We start from the raw sequence: 5,675 nt of genomic DNA on the forward strand, positions 1-5,675 counted from the left end.
TGTCTGACTTGCTGGTTGTCTGGAAGGTGGCAGGCTCTATTGGACCTCAAGTTTTGAGGCCATTGGCCTTGCTTCCAGGGAGATTTGTTTTGGAATGTGTTCCTTGGATGCTTTGCAACGGTGCCATGCAAATGGATTAAACGATAAGACACAAAAATGTAAAGCAGGATAGTTCACATTCCTTGGAGGAAAAGGCAGACACGTCTAGGATGGTAAGCATTCCTATGAAAGCCTTCTTCGTCTACATTCTGAATATGGAGGTGGACCCCTCCTCCCACAACTGCTGGGTGAGTTTAATCTCCAAAATCGGAGGATAACTGTATAAATAAGGAGACATAACCCTACCTACTGAGTTCAAGGTGGGGCCTTGGGGAAATGATTCAGTTAGATTAAGTCATTCTGGCCTCTGAGGAGAAGTATATTACACTGAGATACATATGCCTTCCTGCCAGGATGTGACGAGGACAAGGGAATTGTGGTCCAGACCTGTCTGCGCCTTCAGGATCCAAAGCTGTGGGTTAAATACATCTCCATTCTCCATATTGTTGCCTGCCCCAAATATGTTGCTATAGTAACAAAAATCTTCCTACTAAGTGAGTTCCATCGACAGAACTCTTCCCTCCTTTGGGTGTCAGTAATTGGTGCAAAAGGACAAGTGTGTTGTAGCACAAACACCAATGGATGCTGAGGCTTGGGCCCAGAGCCGTGCAGGAACCACTGAGCTACCTAAGCTCCCAGCTCCAAAGCAAGACATAATTTTTTCAGTCATGCGCCAGCTTCTTGTTTCTGACTGGCAGCACAGTTTGTCTTCACTTACCATCTACTTCCTCATGCAGGGTTTAGCCTGAATTCACTAATATATGCAAAAAATATTGACATATTTTTTTAAAGATTGTTTTAAGAGGACATGCTTGTTTTTCTGTTGGAGACCACATTTGTAGAATCACACTGGGGAAGGTGTTCCTCTTCTGGGGTCCCTCCTACTCTTTGGAGTTCTTTCTTACTTTTCCTTAAGAAATCCATGTTTGTATTGATAAAAAAAAAAAAATGTAGTAGAGAAAAGCATTTACTAAACAAATAACAAAAGAAAATCAAATAAAGTTGGAATAATACTTATCAAGAGGGGGCCCTTCTGTTTTCTTTGCAAACTATACATTCTTCATTATCAGCGGAGAATTGAAACTGTTACATCAAATTGACAGCACAAGAGACAAAGCTCAGAATTCAGGATACTATGTATTACTAGCCAAAACTCTAACTTAATGATAAGAACCCTTAGGGAAGCCAGGCAGTGGTGGCTCATGCCTTTAGGCCAGTGAATCTCTGAGTATGAGGCCAGCCTATTCTACAGAGTAATTTCCAAGACAAAAAACAAAAACAAAAAGAATCCACAGTGATGTCAGATGCATAAAAGAACCAGTGAACCACCGGGCACAGTTTTCAGAAGCCATTGTGCCAGCCTGGGATGGGAACTAAAGTGAACAAAACAGGCACAGGCCCTTCCATGATCAAGGTGGAGGGGAAAATCGAGAAACAAATTAAACCCAGATGATGGTAACTAATTTGAAGAGAATGGACCAGGTCCGTGTTGGCCCAGAGAGAAGGAACACAAGTTGTGTAGTCTGGGTAGTCAGGGAAGGCCTCACTGAGAAGGTGATATTTGACCCGACACTCAAATCAAGGAGTGAGTGGAAAAGGCTCTGGAAAATACTATAGATAATTGAAAGTAAAGACCGTAAGACGGAGCTTACACATGTAAGGGACAGGGCAGGGTCGGCAGGGACCTGGTGATGAAGCACGCAATGGTTAGAGCCAGACTCGTGAAACAAACTCTAGATCATTAGTGTGTGTGTGATGTCGTGTACATGTGTGTGCATGTTTGTGTGTATGTGAATGTCGGTGTATACTTGTGTGCCCGTGGGTGTATGATGCGGCATAAATCTGTATGCATGTTTATGGGTGTGGTGTATGCAGTATCTGTGTGAACCTGTGAAAGCATGTGCTTTCGTGTGTGTGGGGGGGGGGTGCAGGAGATCAGCCAGGGCCCTATGTATAATAGGCAAGCACTCTACCACGAAGAGATAGCCCTCTTTTATTCTAGATTTTGGGACAGAGCTTCACTAAGTTATTCAGGGTGGCCTCGAACTCATTCTGTAGTCCAGGGCTGCCTCAGTCTCCGTGGCAGCTGGGAGTATAGGCCTGTGCCACCAGGCCCAGCTTATGGTTTGTGCTCCAAAGGTTCATTCCGATGTTAAAAACTCAGAGCCTGGCGTGGCAGTGCTGAGACTCGGTAGGACACTTGAAGGGTGGCAACCTCGGAAGAGCTGGCTAGGCTACTAGGAGATGCTGCCTCCCATGAGATCCAGACAGTTCTCCTGGGACCCTGGGGTAGGATCTACGAAAGAGGCAATTGTGAGTTCGAGGCCAGCCTGGTCTACAAAGTGAGTCCAGGACAGCCAAGACTACACAGAGAAACCGTGTCTTGAAAAACCAAGGTGTGTGGGGGGGACAAAAACAAAAAGCAAGATGAAAACAAGCAAACAAACAAACAAACAAACAAAAAACATTGTTTCCTGCCTGCTCCAAGTTCCTGTCTTCCCTCCCACATAATCACTGCCCCCAGTGTGCTGGGATTACGGACACACAGGCCACGCCCAGCTTTTTACCTGCAAGCTACTGATTCAGACTCAGGTCCTCATGCTTGCTTACCTCGTGCTCCTACCCACTGAGTCATCTCCCAGAATGCTATTTTCTTAAAAAACAAAAACAAAAACAAAAAAAAACAAACTCATTCACTAGAGGATGCCTCCTGGGAGGGACATGGGATTTCAAGGCTCCGGAACAAGCGCACTGCTAAGGTGACACTTCAAAGTCTGGAGAAACACTTGGCAGTGCAGAGCACAGCGGGAACGCTTGTTGCCCTAGCCAGTGGGGAGGAATCTAGAAGCCAGGGGAGGTGAGGCTGAGAGGCTCCAGAAGGCATGCGGTCCCTAAGGCCTTCGGGACTCAACACCCTCATCCTGAAGAAGCCTGGGCGTGGCTCCCCTTCCCGTCAGGACCGATGGTGGAAGTAGCCGAGACAGAATGGGCTCATTTATTCTGATGCCCCAAAGTAATAGAGGCCGGGTGGCACCCGGGAAGACTCACAATTGCTGTCACTGGCTAGTGTGGACAGAGGGTCGGGCGAGGGGCCTTGACCCCAGGGACGCAAGAGGTAATTAAGACAGCGTGGTGTTCCCAGGGGCAACCTCGTGGGTGTCTAGACTGCACGCTCAAGGGTATCTACACCGAAGAAAGCCACATCCCTTCAGATCCGGCTGAGTGGCAGGGCAGGCTGGGTTCCAAGGAGGACGGACCGGCCACCCCTGCAAGCGTCTCCTGTAATCATTCCTCAGAGAAACCTGCGTGTACTCGGGTAAGGAGAGCAGAAAGGAGGAGTGCCCAGTCATTTCAAGGCCTATCAGCGCAGGGAGCAGCGGGCTCGGCTCCCGGGGTTAGCTGTTCCCTTCCTGTGTTTATGGACCTCTGCCGGAGAATATGGCTACGGTGCCCATAGCAACCAAACCTGGCCTTTACCTCCCAGGTGCTGAGCCTATAGCCGCGTGCCACCAAGGCCGAAGGATGGTAAGCCAGCGCTTTGCCAGCTAGGCTGCACCTGTAGCCTCCCTTTGTCTTAATTAAGTGGGTTTCCAAGTACTGGACTCCACTTAGAGCCTCGCAAGTGCTGGGCAAGTGTCTTAGCAGGAGCAGCACCCCCACCCTCCTCTCCTCCCTTTTAAAGCAGAACTTTTGTCCTTTAAGGATGCCAGGAGGGAGGGAGGGAGAGAGAGAGAAAGAGAGAGAGAGAGAGAGAGAGAGAGAGAGAGAGAGAGAGGTGGGGGAGTGAACCTAAATGTAAAAACGTATTTATTTTTTCCTAGTTCATAAAAGTCACTCGACCGCTCTAAACCTTGATCTCACTTGTGAACCCCGGGAAGACCTTGCTGAGGGCCAGCGAGGTGTCTCAGCATGGAAAGGTGACAAGCCTGGCGACCTGAGGTGGATCCCTGGAGCCCTCGTGAAGGAAGGAGAAAACCGACTCTAACAAAGCCGTCCTGGGAACTCCACGTGTGCGCTGTGACACTCACGCCCCCCGTCCCCCGCCCCCCCCCCCCACATACCGAAAAAAAAAAAAAAGAAAGAAAGAAAAAGCATTAGAAATGCCTTCCACCTGCTGCCAGTGTGAACCAGAAGGTTCTCTGAACAGCACTCACAGGCTTTCTCAAGGTTAACATCAGCCATCCCGGCCTTAGTCCCGAGTGCGCAGCAGGCGTCGGTGTTAGAGCTCCCTCTGCTGGCGACGCCATGAACACAACAGGCTCGCCAGTCTAAAAGCAGCCGGATTAAACCAAACCGATGTTTTATGTTTGTTTGTTTGTTTGTTTGTGGGTGCAGTGAGCTTTATGATGGTATTCAAGAGAGTAGGGCTCCCTGGCCCCTCCCGCTATTCTGGGGGTCTGGGAGGGAGTCACTGTTGAAATCACAGGAGACAACCTGGTCCTCAGTGTAGCCCAGGATTCCCTTCAGTGGGCCCTCTGATGCCTGCTTCACCACCTTCTTGATGTCATCATACTTGGTAGGTTTCTGCAGTCGGCATGTCAGATCCACGACAGCCATAGGGGGGTAGGAACATGGAAGGCCATGCCAGTGAGCTTCCCATTCAGCTCTGGGATGACCTGGCCCACAGTCTTGGCAGCACCAGTCAATACAGGGATGATGTTCTGGCAGCCCTACGGCCATCACACCACAGCTTTCCACAGGGACTATCCACAGTCTTCTGGGTAGCAGTGATGGCATGGACTGTGTCATGAGTCCTTCCACGATGCCAAAGTTGTCATGGATGACCTTGGCTAGAGGGGCTAAGCAGTTGGTGGTGCAGGAACCATTGCTGGCAATCTTGAGTGAGTTCACATACTTCTCGTGGTTCACCCCCATCACAAACATGGGGCATCAGTGGGAGGGGCAGAGATGATAACCCCTTTGGCCCCACCCTTCAAGTGGGCCCCAGCCTTCTCCATGATACTGAAGACACCAGTAGACTCCACAACATACCCGGTACCCCATTTGATGTTAGCGGGATCTTGCTCCTGGAAGATGGCGATGGGCTTACGTTGACAACAAGCTTCCCGTTCTCAGCCTCGACTGTGCCATTGATCTTGACCTGGGTAGAGTCGTACTGGAGCATGTGGACCACGTAGTTGAGGTTGATGTAGCGGTCATTGATGCCAACAATCTCCACTTTGCCAGATAAGCAGGCAGCCCTGGTAACCAGGCATCCAATAGAGCCAAATCTGCTCACTCCAACATCCACCATCGTGTCTAAGGGTCGAGGCTGGCACTGCACGAAAAGACGTGGCTGTGTCTGGAACAGGGAGGAGCAGAGCGCCCACTCAACTGTTTCCTACATCCTGCCCGCCAAATCTAAAGTGGCTAAATTTTAAAATGGATTTTAAATGTTTATATGGATTTAGGTTTTTTTTTTAGTTTATTTTGTTTGTCTTTTGAAATGAGATTTTTGCTACTTTGTTCAGTCTGTCTTGAAATCGTGGTCTCAAGTGATCCTTCTTCAGCCTCCCAAGCAGCTGGGATTAGAGGCAGACACCTCTGTGTCTGATCCTAATTTTTAAAACGTGCTT

General features: G+C 49.1%; 1 pseudogene; it reads right to left on the bottom strand.

Moving 5' to 3' along the window:
- Positions 1–421: 421 nt before the first annotated feature.
- On the bottom strand, positions 422–5,353 carry LOC129690503 (glyceraldehyde-3-phosphate dehydrogenase-like; annotated as a pseudogene).
- Between the last annotated feature and the right edge of the window lie 322 nt (positions 5,354–5,675).

Source organism: Psammomys obesus, unplaced genomic scaffold (genome assembly GCF_907164565.1).
Source record: "Psammomys obesus unplaced genomic scaffold, mPsaObe1.curated_primary_1811, whole genome shotgun sequence".
In the NCBI taxonomy this organism is placed as follows: domain Eukaryota; kingdom Metazoa; phylum Chordata; class Mammalia; order Rodentia; family Muridae; genus Psammomys; species Psammomys obesus.